Source organism: Capsicum annuum, chromosome 8 (genome assembly GCF_002878395.1).
Source record: "Capsicum annuum cultivar UCD-10X-F1 chromosome 8, UCD10Xv1.1, whole genome shotgun sequence".
NCBI classification, from domain to species: Eukaryota; Viridiplantae; Streptophyta; class Magnoliopsida; order Solanales; family Solanaceae; genus Capsicum; species Capsicum annuum.
The window spans coordinates 137,597,106-137,614,613 of NC_061118.1; the positions used below are offsets into that span (position 1 = coordinate 137,597,106).

Consider the following 17,508-nt stretch of genomic DNA (forward strand, 5'->3'; position numbering starts at 1 on the left):
GCAGTGGCTACATCATAATTTCAATAATATCTGTTTTTGAGTACTCAGAATTCCTCGAATTATCTATATCATATTGTGAAGGTTCTGTCCATGCACTTGTATCAAAATCTGGACAATAGTTGCTTGATGTGGTCCCCCACAGAAATAATAATAACCATCATCACTTAAAAACCATCTATCCCAGGCTGACATATCATGAAGTGTGACAAAAAAAGAAATAAAAGAAAATAAAAATAAACTAAACAAAAACTATTTACAACTCAATATAGAAAAACTAAAAATAAGATAGTTACCTAATAACAAGTCCCCAGCAATGGCGCCAAAAACTTAACAGCGCCCAAGCGCACACACAAGTGTATGTGGTCTTATCAATTAATATAGTGGCTTCAAGAAAGCCCAAGTATAGATCTATCAGGGACTTGCGTTCACCATTGTAAGACCTCGAATCTAGTACTCATAACGCTACACGGAGATCATGACCTCGAAGGACCACAAGCTAACTCATGATTGATATTTGTACCTGAAAACTACATAATATACTGTATAAATACAAAAAATAAAGACTGAAAGGTCATAAGGTTCAAAAATAAGATATAATATTTGAAAAAATATCACATCTTAGTGGGGTGTAAAATACCCAAAATAACTGAAATATCTGTCTAATCATGATAGTCTAGAAAACGTCTAACTGTCTGAATAAGAAGTTGATGGGACATGTTCCTAACTAACTCCATCTACTTAAAGCTAAACTGAATTATTGAAATAACTAATAATATCGGCCTCAAATTATGAGGACTCACTGCTAAATCTGGCTGCTACTGATGCTCTAGAGCTCGTGCTTCTGAACCTATGGTATAAAACACCATAGCACAAATACATCAGTCTAATTGAATATACTGGTATGCATGTGAGGTAGGCTGAATGCAAAGGGTTCATATGCATGAACTATGCTAACTAACTAGATAACATGAATGTGAGAATGCATGTATAAATACATAATAACTTTAACTGAGTTCGTGATAACATGATTACTAAGTCTGAGTACTGGTAACATGAGATACTGATAGTTGTATAACTGAAATAACTGATACTGAGTGACTGTATTTGATAGTCTAGGTTCTGATAGAACTAGTTAAGTTTTGTACTATTTTGAGTTAACTATATCTGACAATTAAGAATTTTGTGGAACTATCTGACAGCCCTGATTCTGTTATTGAAATTGTGGGAAGTAGTATCTAACCGACATGCCCCAAAATATGCCATAGTAACTGAGCTGGGGTCCAATCTAAGCCCTGATTGGAAGGGTGTCAATACCGTGCCACTTGTAAGGACAACCTGTGGGTAACCCTCATCTTACAATGTCCCTAAAAGAGAATGGTGGGACCCTCATCTGATAGTGTTTATCCACCTCATCAACCCTTAACTGACAGTGTTGATGTCTCAACCTATGCTGGCTACATAGTTCTGGAATACAAGGATGACTTCTAAGAATCACACCCTAATCTGATAGTGAGTGTTCCCATCCTTGGGTTCACTTGATGCTAATTCCTACTCCCATCTAAATAGACATTGAACATGATTAACTAAATTGGACTACACTAAATTCATGGAGTTCTGTTAAATAACGTAATACTATTGAGATAACTGAATTACTGAGTTTTCCTGACTCACATGATAAACTGAGTTCTGGGGATCATGGATTGACTGAGGATATCGTGAAAACATATAACTGACTATAGGCATATAAATATATTTTTTGGGTACAAGTACCCCTAGGACTCAATGGAAAGAAATTGACAAAGCGTGACTTTCTGGAATACATGACCAACATAGACAATCCATAATACAATAAGTTGGGGATTTCATGAAGTACAAGTTATAAAGAACCACAATGGCCACACATATACCCATAATTCATTGACTAAGACATTTCATCAAACACTTGACATACATGAACATGTACATGAATGGGGATTTCATATTCTTATACTAGTATGGCACTTTACCTTCACATAGGCATTTAATCAAACACCTGGGGAGCATGATTTAGTTATACAATCATCAACACATCTAATAATCATTGATACATCAATCAACCTGTAAATTGAAGGGGGGTTTATCACAATTATTATGCAAATATTAATATACTAAGGTCAATCATTGGAATATGTAATTTAAAATATGAATCAAAACCCCACAACATCATGAACATGAATTTCAATTCTATTTAAATCATGAACATTCATAAATACACAAATCTTGTATTTTGAAAAGAGATTCTTGAGCTTCATGGGTGAAAGGGGCCCATGAATCAACACATGACATACCTAAGTTAATGAATTTGAAAGGATTGATGGAGAGTTCTTATGATTTGGCCCTTGAATTAGAGAGTTTGGGTTTCTTGGCTTGAGAGAGAGAAACTCAATTTGGGAAAAAAGAGTTAATAATGATATCCTTAGGTTATGTAAGGTTAAATTTCATGTTTAAGGCTGAACTAAAATCATGGGAAAAGACCCATTTAACCCTGGACACATTTTTAAAATTTTGTAAAAATTTCCCAACCAGGACCTTTGGATCGACGCGACGCTATCACGGAGCTTCAATGGAATTTGACAATTAGGATTCGGAAGCCCTTTGCGATGCGGTGAAATTGTGGAGACTTACTGAAAATTGACAAATGTCATTTTATCTTATGGCGCGATGTTTCACTAACTGAGATGACGGTGTTTTACGACTAAAACTTTAAATCGCCATAACTTCTCGCCCGGTTATTGGATTTAGGCTAATTTGGTATTGATGGATATATTATTCAATTTTCCACATGACAAAAAGTGAAAATATTGAAATACCACATGTATAAAAGTGGATTCATCTTTATTACAAGTCTTTGACATTTTTGGGACGAATTTAAGCTAGGTAGAAGTATGGGGTATTACAGCCGCCTATCTAATTCGAGTTTATCCAATTAAGGGAAGTAGTAAATAGAGTTTTAGAATGTAAACTAAACAAAACTAAACTAACGAAGAGAAATAAATGACTTTGGACAATCAAGGATAGAGATCTAAGGTTAAGGCTTACGAAACAATTATACTACGTGTTTAAACTTCATTCATTAAATTGTTTATCGTGGTTATTGATTTATAGGGTTAATTGCATGATTATGGTTTCCCAAACTCAAATCCTTTACCTAAGTCGAACCTTACAACTACAGCATTGAGAGATGATGTAATAGTCCACTTAAGCTCTTTAAATCTATCATCCTACCTGTGAATCAAGTAAGGCATCTAAGTACATCCCTGTCATAGATACTAATTCAAATTCCTTATTTTATAAAGAAACAAGAATGATACTTTGCTTATTCCCATGTTCTATATCCTTATTCCCTCTCCCGAGATCACAAGGTTGACAATTGATGTATTCTAAGGGTAGCTAATTCTTAAAATAGTTAAAACAAGAATAAACAAACAACCAACAATAATAAGCAATTCAACAAACTTAAATCAAAACAAAAGTAATCATGAACGTGTAATTAAACTCAGATAGGAGTTTTAGCCTTTAATGGAGATATTCATCATCCAATCCCTTGGATTGATGATACAAACCATGCAAGAAACTAAAATAAAAAAATGATAAAAACCCTAAAAAGAAGTTATGTAGCCTCCAAGATTTTCCAAGGATGTCCAAAAGTTAGTAAAAACACGTGAATAATGTCCTATGTGGAAGAAATATCCCATGCCTTTTTGAAGAAGGAAACTGTTTTTTGGTCTTATGCTAACCTAGTAACGCATCGCGTCGATTATAACGTTGAACACATTGATTCCACGCATTGACCTTGCATTGATTCACTGTTTTGGGTATCTTATGAATCCATTGATGTGTCTCACATAAAAATACCCCATCTCACGCTCCCATACTCTTCCAATACTATTCAAGTATCCAAATTGGCATCAAACTGCATTTTGTGCTTCCGTGATTTATTCCATGACTTTTTGAGTTGTTTCCATTTTATTTGAAGCTTGTAAATCCTTTATATATCATAATATCCCATTAAAAAATCTTCCTATAGAATTAAAAACAACAATTTAGAGCTCAAAACAACACAACATCCTCAACAATGAACTAGAAACACGAGCTAAGCATAGGCTAAATTCACATTGAGATTTAACTTATTGTTTTGACTCTTTTCTCAATAAAATTGACCTTTGAACATTGTAAATAAGTTTTTTCACATATAAATACATAATAAGAACCTTATTAACTCTTTTAAACATATTAGAACCCAACACAATATACTAGAAAAACACCTAGCTCAAGCTAGTTATACTAGTTTTCTCGTTTGAACTCTAAATGCTCAAATTGAATCAAACCTCCTGTGAACCCACCATTAAATATTTTAAACACATAATTGGAAACATAAATGCTCATTTATATCATTCTCACCCCATTGATCACATGAATCATCCTTAAAATAAAGCTAAATATGCTCGAATAGTAGCGCTAGAATGCATAAATACACCCAATATCATATATATAATTATATCTAGATATATGAAGCTATGGTATTACTTTATGTTACTTTATTCCTTTGTTCATTCTTTCATCCTTCATTTGTGTATTGTCCAGAGATATATAGTATATTGTTGAGATTTTTAGTATGGCTGGAATAGGATAGTTCATCCTTGATATTTTCTTAGCCTTAGTATGTTATTCTCTTGAACATGAATAGGATAGAATATCCTTATTATTCCATTGGATTTATTATATAATTACTGGACTCTTGGGTGTAGTTTTCATTCTCTTCATATGTTATATATATTTGTTTTATCTTTAGAGCTCAATTGATAGTTGTCTACTAAGTACTATTCATTTGGTCTCATACTACACTTCTGCATCTTAAAAATCTTAATATGGGTTATGTCATTGACGTGTGCATCTTGCGGAGCAGCCATAGTTCAGAGACTTAGAGTAAGCTCCTGGCATTCGGGATATTACGTACCTCCCTCTTATGTATTAGACTAGTCTTTATGTTTTATTTGGAGATAAGTTATTTTTAGTTGAACTTCACTTTGTACTCTTATATTATTTGTATCTCTTGTACTGATACCACAAAGTTTTGGGATCATATTATGTCATTGCTTTTTTTTTTTATCTTTTTCATAATTCTTTTCATTATATATTCGGTAGTCCACTACTAGCCATTCTGGACTATGGGTTAGGTTTTCCTATTGGTGTGTTATATTAGGCACCATAATGACCTAAGAAATTGGTTCATGACATATCAGTAGAGTCCAGAATAAATTTCGAGGGTCCGTTCGAAGATATTACACCACTTGGTTTTTGCTATCTTGGATGTTGTTGGTGCAATTGATACTTTTTCATTACATTTGTGGGAAAATGTTGATGTCCAGAGAAGGATGTTTTTATTCTTCATGAAAATATAAGAGGGCTTGCGATCACAAAAGGTAGAGAGTATTGGTCATCGCGATCTGAAATGGGCGACCATGTTCATGAGGGATTAGCAGCATAGATCTGGTTGGTTACTGATAAGACTTCATTTTACGACTTTCTAGTATCCTTTAAGCCTGAATTATTACTTTTTTTCCATTGATTTGATATTTATCTCATACTTAATGCTCATTTGTGAAGGAAAAGTCAAAAAAGAAAGATGAGCAAGTCTTTCAAGTCAAAAGGAGGTCAAATATGAAAGTAAAGGGCCATATGCTTTGCATCCATTTTCCACCTGCTCTCCATCTGCTTAAGAAGATCAAAAGCATGGTGGAATTTTTGTAATATTAGGAAAATGTGAAATTAGGGCTTAAATAGGGGATTTTAGCTCATTTTCCCCATCTTTTATCTATCTCCATCTTACACATTATCTATAGTTTAGGGTCTTATAATTTTCTTGGAGCTTGGTGCCTAAATTTGTACTAATGTGAGCTAAGACTTAATTAGGGGAACTCCAAAGAGTGTCTTTTGCATCTTCCATAGAAGATTATTAGAGATTAAAGTGTGGTTTGCCTTATCTTTATTTTTAATGAATAACTTTGATGGAAGTTTTGGTTTATTTGTGTTTATTATGTATACGATTATCTAGATTTACCTCTTGGGGTAGTGTTTGAATATGGTAAAAGTGTGTATGGGTAGTGATATATTTGTGTAGATTCTAGTATTTTGATGATGAGTTCTACTATTTCTTGATTAACTTGATTGGGATTTATGGGTGAAAGCCCCAAATACTCACATGGGTTTAATGGGCGAAAACTCCAAACTCTAGAAAGCTTTAGGTCATCTTTGAAAGAAAGGTTTTGGGTGAACTTTAGGAACCATCATCATTCTTGAAAGAGGGATATTGGAACCAAGGCAATAGTAGACAATTTGTGGGTATAGTTTACTAATTTTCACTATCTTAGAAATAAGGGTGAATATGAGGTTGATTATCCCTCGGGTTCCATCCTGAAAATAGGGGTGCCTAATTGAAGTATTAGGTGGCTTTAATTACATACTCGTTAGGTACTTGAAAGGGTCAAGGAGTGAAAGCATTGAGGCTTTGTTGAAAAACTATCCTCAAGGACTTTAAACCTAGCCTACCATGTCATCAACAACTAGAATTGATGTCAAATCATTACATACCCATGCATATCTTGGTCGTAGGCTAGCATAGTCCCAAGATCTGCTCCTAATTGCTTACACTCTAATCATTCTTAGTCTTGAATTAGGTCTTTAGAATCCTAAAAATTATTCTCATGATTGACATCCAGTTCAAACCCCAAACCATTATGTACTATAGGTTTGAATCTAGTTTATAGGTCTTGTTCTGAACCTACTTAATCACTACTTATTTTGTTCCCCGTGGATTCGACCCCGACTCCTAGTTAGGTAAATATATTGACAACAACCGTCTTGTACTTAATTGGACGTGTAAGTTGAGCGTTATCAAAAATAGTGCCGTTGTCGGGGAACAATTTGGTGTATTGAGTTAGTTTGAAATTTTAGCTAACTTGCTTTAATTCAAACTTGTAAATATTTGTTTGTTATTTTCCTTGTTTCTTGTGTTAGGTAGATTTTCTTTATTTTTGTTTATTTCTGACTTTGGTATCAAGAAATGAATGTGGGTTTGGTGGTTGGAAAGCATATCTTGATAATCTATGTCTATATTATGATGGACCCCAATTTTGGCAAGAATAAAGATATCATCCCTGGAAAGAGATGAGTGCACCATCTCGATCCTATAGGGAGTATGGATGTTCTCTATGTGGTGGTCAAGATGGACATTGGAGTGATTGTCCAAATGCCCCTTCCCCCGTTATGCTAACCCAATTGCTAGTTCTTTTTATGATTTTGATAGGTTTTATGAAAAAGAACGAGAAGAACCAAGCACAAAAATTATTAGTGTTGAAGCATTGCTTTAATATATCTTGGAACGGGTGAAATCAACAGAGGATAATATGCATGTCGTGCATTAATTCATGGTGGCATTTGTAAAGAAGAGTGAAAAGAAAGAAGAAGTAGGTGAAGATATAAATCCCTCAAGCACCACGAACACACCCACTCTTCATCATAGGGTTGAGAAAGTAGAGGTGTCAAGCCACATGATCTATGGTAAGATTAACTTTGAAGAACCCGTGATGATTTCCCAAATAACCAAACCAAGCAAAGAATAAGATGCCAAAGATAAAGAAATGGTACTAGAGTCGAACAAAGAAATCAAGCACAATCCTTGTGAAGATGCTAGTCCATTTCGAGGTAGGGATGATATTTCAGATTTGAAAGATAGCCCTCATTCAAATCATTTTTCAACATTGTGCTTGACGGATATTATGAAAGTCCACCAACCCAAGCAAATGATGTATTTTGAGGATGGGGAGCAAAATCCTTACATTTTGGAGTGTGTCATTTCAAAAGGGCAAAATGAAGCTCCTCACTTGAAGGTCAATAAAGGCAAAATACAATGTTCAACAAGTGAATTTTTTATGTTCTCATCGATGCCCAATGAGCCTATTCAAAAATATGATGTGAAGTTGGTTAGAGATTCAAGTCGTCAAAGTGGCAAGATAAAAAAGTGTCGTTGTGTCCTTACCTTTGCTTTATGTTCCTCGAAGATGTATTGATCAAAAGTTGGGCCGATGCTTCAAATCCTCCAAGTAGAGACATAAATAATAGTCAAAAGATGTTGTACCGCGACTTTAACTAAGGCGCTTCTTGGGAGGCAACCCAAGGAATTTTTCTTGATGTTTTTAATATATATTTTTATTTATTTATTAAATTTTTATCTTGTTTTGGGGTGTTTGTAGGTGATAGCACAAGTTGGAATGGTTCCCTCAAGAATGAAACCCTAGATAAGTATATTGGACTTTCATTTTTATCACTTTTCTCTCTTTAACAAGCTCACAAAGTATAGTTCTTAGTTAAATCTTCTTTGAAGTATGAATAGTTATCACATTCAATAATTTCTTATGGTTTAAATTTATTTTATTTGAGCTTAATTTGGTGCAATATGGTTGTTGGGGTGAAGATTTTTGAATGTGTGCCTTGCTTTACATGCCCAATTGCAAAATCTTGCTTCCATACACTAGTGTACACTATTGTTTGATAAAACACCCACTTGTAGTTTGATTGCTAAATTGAGTGGAGAGTGATTTAATTGGGTCAGTATGATTATAAATAGTGTGATTAGTGATGAATTGGTGCATTGAGATTGTTCACATGTGTTGTTGTTCTATCTTTTAAGTTCTTACTTTCCATGCGCATCACATGTTTGTTAAAATGTCAATAAGAGAGAAATGTCTTATATGCTTGTAAAGGTTAATGTAAACTTTCTCGGGGCATTATATGATCATTTTTGGAGCATAGCTTTGAGTCTATTGGCCTTGAATATGGAATAACCGATGGTCTTTGATTGAAATTATTGAGGAATGTTGCGCCCATTGTAAGAGAGACATGAATGCTTGTCTTGCCCTATGATAGATTGGGTGACGCCATTCTTAAGGGTATAGGGTTGTTTATGTTTCTATTGGTGTTATGAGAGTTTTATGATCTAAATAGGAAATATGTGAAATGGTGAGGAAAGAATCCCATGAGGTGTAATGATAATGTTGCCTTGCATTCACCCAAGTTTTTCTTAAATTGTTTAGGAAGAGGCAAAGTTCAAAAATACTTTCAAAATATCATTGGCAAGAAATAAAATGATTTTGAGAAAAAACCAAAAAAATTATAGTCTTCTTTTTGACAAAAAAATTGATCAAGGATATTCTTTAGTTTTCTTTTGAATGAGACCATTAAATTTGATTTTTGGCTCTCTCTTTACAAGGATGATTCCTTGACTCAGAGTAACTTATTAAGCTCAAATTGTTCAAATTGGTTGGTATACTAACTTCTTGCTCTATAAGAATGATTCCATGTATGGTACGATTTTTGTATAATTCTTGTAAATATGTGTAGTCTAGAACTTGCCCCTAGTGTGTTCAAAGTGAAATCCTAGACAAGCTTGATTTGGAGAATGACCCAAGGCCATTTTTGACCCATCACATAGCCAAATTCCCACCTTAGCAATTTATTCCTAGTTAACCCCTTCAAGCCTTTTTACCCATTTTTCTTTGTTTGTCTATGATAACCTTGCTAAAACACTTTAGCCCTTTTCAAAATCCTTTTTTGGCACTTAACCTCCTTTGATACATTGCATGATTCTAAGAAATGAAATATACGCAAAAGCCTAAGTTTGGGGGAATGAATGTGATGTGCTAAGATGAGCCAAGAAAGGTGTATGCATGGTTGTCAACTCATGTTCTTAAAATACAAGAGATGTGCTTAATAATAAAGTTGAATAGCCTATCCCATATAACTTAAAGAAAAATTGAATGAATGAAGGGTGAAGAAGGGCTTGAAGTTAGAAAGTCTCTTGAAAAAGCCAAAGAAATGAAAAGGGGAAAAAAATGGTGGCTTTGAATTATTTTGTAAATAAAAAAAAAGGGAAATATGAAAAATGATTTGAAGAATAATAAGGTGAGAGTTTGAAAATTTTGGGGATAGAAAGGGTTGAAAAATTGCATTGAAGGAGGTATTTTAGTCACTTGATCCATAGATATTCCTTTCCGCACCTTAAACCTTCATCTTGACCCGCGAGGTCTTGGTGATTCCAAAATAGGTAAGTCTACATTAGTGGCGATAAATACAAAGGGCAAGCCTATGGTTCTACTCATTGTACTTGAATTTCTTTGCGAGAGTGAGTATGAATTCTTTCATTATTTGAGCTCCTTTAGAAATTTTCATGTACTTTGTGTGTGTGGAGCTAACTCTTGCTTGTGAGAGACATCGATACTTTAGGGTAGAGGGTGAAGTCTTACTCTCGGTTTGGGTAAATGGGTGAAGTTCCATTGTGAAGATTGAGCCAATTTTTGAAAATTTTGTTTCTTCTCTTAAGATGCTTTGTTGATTTGGAAGGTTTATTTAATACAAACTTGCATCCTTGCTTTATAAATATGTGCTTATTAAAAATAATTTTGGTTTACTTGTTTCCATGACATGTTTAGAAAGTATTTGAAGAGCTTTGTTAGCTTATTCCTTTACTACAGCTTTCCTTTGGGTGGATTTGAGTTAAATACCCTATCTCTTTGAATTTTTCTTGATTACTTGAGGACAAGCAATAGTTTAAGTTTGGGAGTGTTGTTGATAAGTCATCATTTGATGATTTTCTAGTACCTTTTAAGCCTAAATTATCATGCTTTTTCCATTGATTTCCATTAATTTGATATTTATCTCATACTTAATGCTCATTTGTGTAGGAAAAGTTAAAAAGGGAAGATGAGCAAGTCTTTCAAGTCAAAAGGAGATCAAACGTGAAAGTAAAGGGTTATCTGCTTTCCACATGCTCTCCATCTACTTAAGAAGATCAAGAGCAAGGTGGCATTTTGTAATATTGGGCAAGTATGAAATTGGAGCTTAAATCGAGGATTTTAGCTCATTTTCACCATCGTTATCTATCTTCCATCTTTCACATTATCTATAGTTTAGGGTCTTGTAATTTTCTTGGAACTTGGTGCCTAAATTTATACTTATTTAAGCTAAGACTTAGGAACTCCGAAGAGTGTATTTGGCATCTTCCATTGAATATTCATTGGAGCTTAAAGTGTGGTTTGCCTTATCTTTATTTTTAATGAATAACTTTGATGGAAGTTTTGGTTTATTTGTGTTTATTATGTATATGATTTTCTAGATTTACCTCTTGGGGTAATGTTTGAATACGGTACAAGTGTGTATGGGTAGTGATATATTTTTGTAGATTCTAGTATTTTGATGATGAGTTCTACTATTGCTTGATTTAATGGGAGAAAATTCCAAACTCTAGAAAGCTCTAGGCCATCTTCGAAATAAGGGTTTTGGGTGAACTTTAGGAACCCCCATCATTCTTGAAAGAGGGATGTGGGAACCAAGGCAATAGTAGAAAATTTATGGGTATAGTTTACTAATTTTCACTATCTTAGAAATAAGGGTGAATATGAGGTTGATTATCCCTCAGGTTCCTTCCTAGAATTAGGGGTGCCTAATTGAAGTATTGGGTATCTTTAATTGCACACTCATTAGGTACTCGAAAGGGTCAACAAGTGAAAGCATTGAGGCTTTGTTGAAAAACTAGCCTCAAGTGCTTTAAACCTATCCTACCATATCATCAACAACTAGAATTAACGTTAAATCATTACATACCCATACATGTATTGCCCCTAGGATAGCATAGTCCTAAGATCTGCTCCTAATTGTTTACACTCTAATCATTCTTAGTCTTGAATTAGGTCTTTAGAAGCCCAAAAATTGTTCTCATGATTAACAACCATTTCAAACCCCCAAACCATTGTGTACAATAGGTTTGAATTAGTTAGCAGGTCTCATTCTGAACCAACTTAATCGCCACTCATATTGTTCCGCGTGGATTAGACCCCGACTCCTAGTTGGGTAAATATATTGATAACGATCTCCTTTCACTTAATTGGGCGTCTAAGTTGAGCGTTATCAGTTACTAATGACAACTAGACCTTGTATGTATTTTTGATATTGTATTTCATTTATATATATATATATATATATATATATATATATATATATATATATATATATATATATTCTTAATATTTCACTCCTGAGTTACTAGACTATTAAGTTCGGGTTGGGATAGGCTTACCTATATCAAAGGGTGTGACAAGTTATCATGACCCGAACCCCGAATCATGCAGACACCTGTCTCACTCTACCCTAGATAGGATAACACTTTCTACCCAACCATTCAATCATTACAAAAGACATTAAAAATAGCCTAAATTATAATAATTGAATAAACCTTTAATTCAAATTAAAACTTCATAAAAGTATATTATGGAATTCGACAAAAAGCTTTTCAGAACATAGTCTACACCAGTATAAGAGAACTAAGCCAATAGAGGAATGACCCGAGACACAGAATCCATGTATAAGTAGGATGATAGGAGCTGTTGAAGAATAAACATTATTCTGCCTATAAAAACTCCAACTGACCTACAACAGGTCTATAACCCTAAATAGAGATAATGTAAGTGTAGTATCTGTACATCCACATGTACTGTTGTCATTATTGGCTAACTAGGATTAGAAACATATATTAACATATACAAACAAGAAGAGATCATGTCAAGCTTACATGTTAATATATCAACATACTAAACTTACTTAACCTCCAACCTTACCATTTTTCTTTTATTTAAGAAATATTCTTTACCCTGGGGGCTTGATTAACTAACTATATTTCATGAATTAATCTAACCCACAATTTTTATGCGCTTACCTTATTATAACAACTCTATACAATTATCTTTATCTCTTATCAAATCCTCTTTCATGACAACCCTTATTCCTTATTATATGCTATTTAACCATCGATATTGCAACTACCAAGACAATCGATAACACTAACAACTTTATAAGAAAGGGCACTATAATATGCATCACCTGTATAACTATATACATAAGGGAATAATATTTACATATAATCTAGGACATAACTTATAATATTCACACTTTCTACAATGCACAATCATCATCATGAACATAATTGGTCCACTTAAGAAATCATAGTATCTCAAGAAATAATCAATCCACACAGGGAACTAATTACTCTTAAGCAGATCCTTAAAAAAGTTTCACTACAACATAAAAATATATGTAAATGTATATTCAAATGCATATAATAAATTTATGTGTGCAAAATGTAAGTAGCATCTCTTTCTCTTCTTAATGTCATCATCATCAGTGTCATTCTCAACATCATGAACATCACGATCTTAATAGTATCTCAACATCATGAACATCATGATATCAATATCATCAACTAATCATCATCGGTATCATTTCAACATCATGAATATCATGATCACAATATAATCATTAGTACTATAAATACAAAATGCAATCAATAGTTATAAGTAATACTTGAAGGCAAATTACAAACACCCAATAAAATTTAGATGCAATCAATATTGATTAAAATAGAACTTTTAATTAATGACAACTAAGTAAATGCAATCAATAATCACAAGTTCATAATTCTAAGTAACAATAGATATCCTCTAACAAAGTAAATCACAAGTATACCCGAATATCAATTCACCACTTGCTCAATTGAGCTCTATCAAACCCACTAATCAATCACCAATAAGCCAAAATACCAATCAATCATGTATATAGTTTAGGAGCTCATCTTCCACCAAGATTGATGTCTACACTCTAAATCATAGTCCTATTTCATTCACCAATCTAACCCTTTTTTGCTCATATTGAAATAGGTAAATTTAGTTAATTACTATTAGGAACATTCCATTTTAGTCGATCATTTAACCAATAGGTTATATTCAACTTACAATTCCAGCTGGAATCGTATACCTTTACATATCTTACTTTCTTGTAGCTAGCCAAACTTGACCTTAGGTTATTAAGTTATATATCACCTTCTCTTATCATAATGATTCCTCCTAACTATCTTTTAGCAAGAATATCCCATGCCTCAAATATACACAAGATCAAGTTCACCCTTTTTAATGTGTTAAAGACTAGTTCTATAGATTATAAGGTCGCCTAATTATTCTATTATTACTCATATTCATGTATTAAACTCTATAAATTATTAAGTAAGTCATACAAACACAAACACCATGGGGAAAGGATCCATATAAAACATAATAATATATAGTTGTATCATTATTACCTTATTTTCATATTTGATCCCTTCAAACTCCATCACCACAGGATTAGACATGAAATTTCCCGTCAACTACAGTTACAAAATGAAAATAATCCAAGTCTACTATACATTAAATCATAACCTACCTGAGCGTCAAGCTACTATAAAAAGTAAGCAACATCACAGATGATCTTTCTTCTTATTTACTTTTTCGAAGGCTAAATCATCTGATAAATAATAAGTGTAAGAGTAATTGATCAATCACTCTTTAAATAAATACTTTGATAATTCAAACCTACTATTCTATATTGTTTATGTTATATAACAATAATCAGAGTTTAATTAACCACTAACTAGCTGTATCATGCTCAATCCATCTCCATTAATTGAATTTTTAAAGCTAAAGGCCCCATCTTAATTAAACTTAAGAACTCCAACCCTAAATGTTCATATTTTTGAACCACAATTTCATACTAAGAAGAGTGAATTTATAATCTAAAATCAATTCTAGGTAAAAATAAATATACTCATAGGTTTTTTCCATGGTCTCATAAACCATACTTCAAGCTTGGACTAAGGTAGGTGACGGTTTAGTATAGCTGAAACCAAATTTGTTTTATATATGCATGATAACTATTCTTTGTATTTCTAGCAAGATGCATGTATAAGAAAAGTGAATGGTTGTTTGATATCTTAATTGTAAATCATTGATCTTAGGTGTATTTATACACATAAGTGTCATAATCTATGTGTGTTTAGCTTAGTTTTGAGGATAACTTAGTCTATTTATGACATATAAAGTGTTATTTGTGTACTTGTGTGCTAAAGTGAATGTTTAGAGTGTTTATTAAGCATTTGAAAAAATGTAAGATCAAAAATCGTCAAATATATATTAGCCAAGATAACTAGTTAGGGGGGCCTAAGCTATGCTTTAGTGTACTTTTGATGAGCTTTATTGTTTTGTATGAACTAATTTTCTTATGAGCTATTATACGCGACCATTGGATAAGCTATGGAAGATAAATGAGGACTGACACAAGAAACAATGAGTGGAGAAACAAGGAACGAGTTAATAAGAAGCAAGGAAAAGATTGGATGAAATAGCATATTGTTGAGTACGTTGCACTGCAACCCCCAAGGCATGGGCAGTGGCCATGTGCCGCACCCACTAAATCACGGTTAGTTTCCATGTGCTACACCTTCTAATTCCTTAATTTACTATATTATCCTTGTGATAGTTGTTCATCGCACCCCTTAGGGCTATGCAGAGAAACACCCCCCTCCCTCCACACACACACATACCACACTATCTCCAAAAATTAACTAAACTTATTTTACTTGGTTTAAGTTGAGGAAAAAATGGTTAATGATTATATTTTATATGGTGAAGCTTATTTAATACCAAAAGGGAGATATAAAGAGCACTTATCCACAATTACAAGGTATCTTTAGAGCAACACATGATTGGAGAGAGGAGAAAGTATCAATGGCTCTACATTAGGGTTTCTTTCATTCTTTAACTTTATTTATCTTGTAGTTTCACTTATTAATTCATTAATGATGATTCCTTTTAAGTCTATAAGTATCTAAACAACCTCTTTCTATGGTTGAGACTATGAACATGATTGCTTAGTGTATATTTGAGTTAGTTAATGTTAATTATAATATTTAGTTGTTCTTATGTTCTTGTGCTGACCATTCTATTGATTCATGAACCTTAGAATACATTTATACATATTTTGCGAGCGTTGAAGGAGTAATATTATGTTAGAACAAAGAACATAAAAAATGGGTTCTTGTATTTAAGATGAATTGAAGATAAGATTCATGGTTACGATTGGAATATAACTAATTTTCCCCGTTTAGCTCAAATATGGGAAGAAATGTGAATGTGTTTAAATTAGTTCCCACATCCCCACTCAATGAAGTAGTTATGAAGATAACTGAAATATATGATTAGAGGCTTGAAAGACCCTAATCATGATATTAACCCCGAAATCAATAATCATGATAAACAATTTAACCCACAAGATTGTATACCTTTGCAAGATTATTCAAGATGCCTTGATCCTGAAATCCTCCTAATTATTGTTTAAAACACTTTTAATTTCCATTATAATTCATTGTTACTTTAAAATAACAAAACTCAATTTCCCATGGTTAAAAAATTGCGCTCATTTAATTTCAATAGTAATACCTGAATTGGATTGTCTTTTAATATCAAGTCTCTGTGGAATTGATGTTCATCTTGCAAGAACCACTTTATTACCTATATGACCACGTACACTTACATGTGCGGTTGGATGCAATAAGTTTTTGGCATTGTTGTTGATGATGATTTAAGATTAGTAAATTTCTAGTTTTAAGTTTAGTATTTTGTTTGCTAAGTATTGACAACTTGGTCTTAGCTAATGAATTTGTAGATAAAAAGTTAAATCTTAAGCAAGATAAAAAGGGAGGGAATTGGTTAAACCACATCCCATACTTAAGCAACTCTTGTATCAATTGAGAAAAGAAGTAACACTTCTCCACCCAATCTCACAAGTTTGACAAGCTACGACTATTCTTGTAGTTGTGGGAGATCAATAACTAGCTCACAAAATAGTTCATAAAATGGTAATGCTACTCGCAACTAATGTACCAATAGCCTTTTTAAACCAAAGGCGGTAGGTTGATTCAAGCTTAAACAAAACATGAGTTAATTATTTCACACAAACGGGCATTTCATAGACTTGTCACATGAGGATCCATAGGTTTATCTTTAGAATTATCTAGAGCTCAGTGACACTTTTGTTCCCATAGGAGTCTCCACAGACTATGTAATGCTTACTCCTTTTCCATTCTGACTTTTGGGAGAAGTAGCAAGATGGTTGAAGTCAGAGCCTTTAAATTCTATCACCACATGGGATGACATAGCAAGGAAGTTCCTTATTCAATTTTTCCCATCCAATAAGATTGTAAGGATGAGAAGTGAAATATTAAGCTTTAAGAATAAGCCTGATGAGAATTTATACCAAGCGTGGGAGAGATTCAAAGGTTTTATCACATATTATCCTCATCACCAACAATCTGATGATGTGATACCCCACACTTTTGTAGAGAGTCTTGACCTTAATACCAAGATTTTATTAGATTAGGTATTCAAGCATTGGAGAATATTGATAATGAACTATACACTTTTCTTAACCATATAGCATAAGGAAATCTTAGATGGCATGGTGATACATCTCGAGGTATGATACAGAAGACTATAGGTATAAGTGAGGTAGATAAGATTAATGCTTTCGATGCTCAATTGGCATCATTTCAAA

The 17,508-nt window shown here is 33.2% G+C and overlaps 1 non-coding gene across 1 annotated transcript; it reads right to left on the reverse strand.

The window, feature by feature from the left end:
* Nucleotides 1-17,157: 17,157 nt before the first annotated feature.
* LOC124886784 lies at nucleotides 17,158-17,264 on the reverse strand. Its single transcript, XR_007044194.1, has one exon. It is a non-coding gene; the product is annotated as a small nucleolar RNA R71 (small nucleolar RNA).
* Between the last annotated feature and the right edge of the window lie 244 nt (nucleotides 17,265-17,508).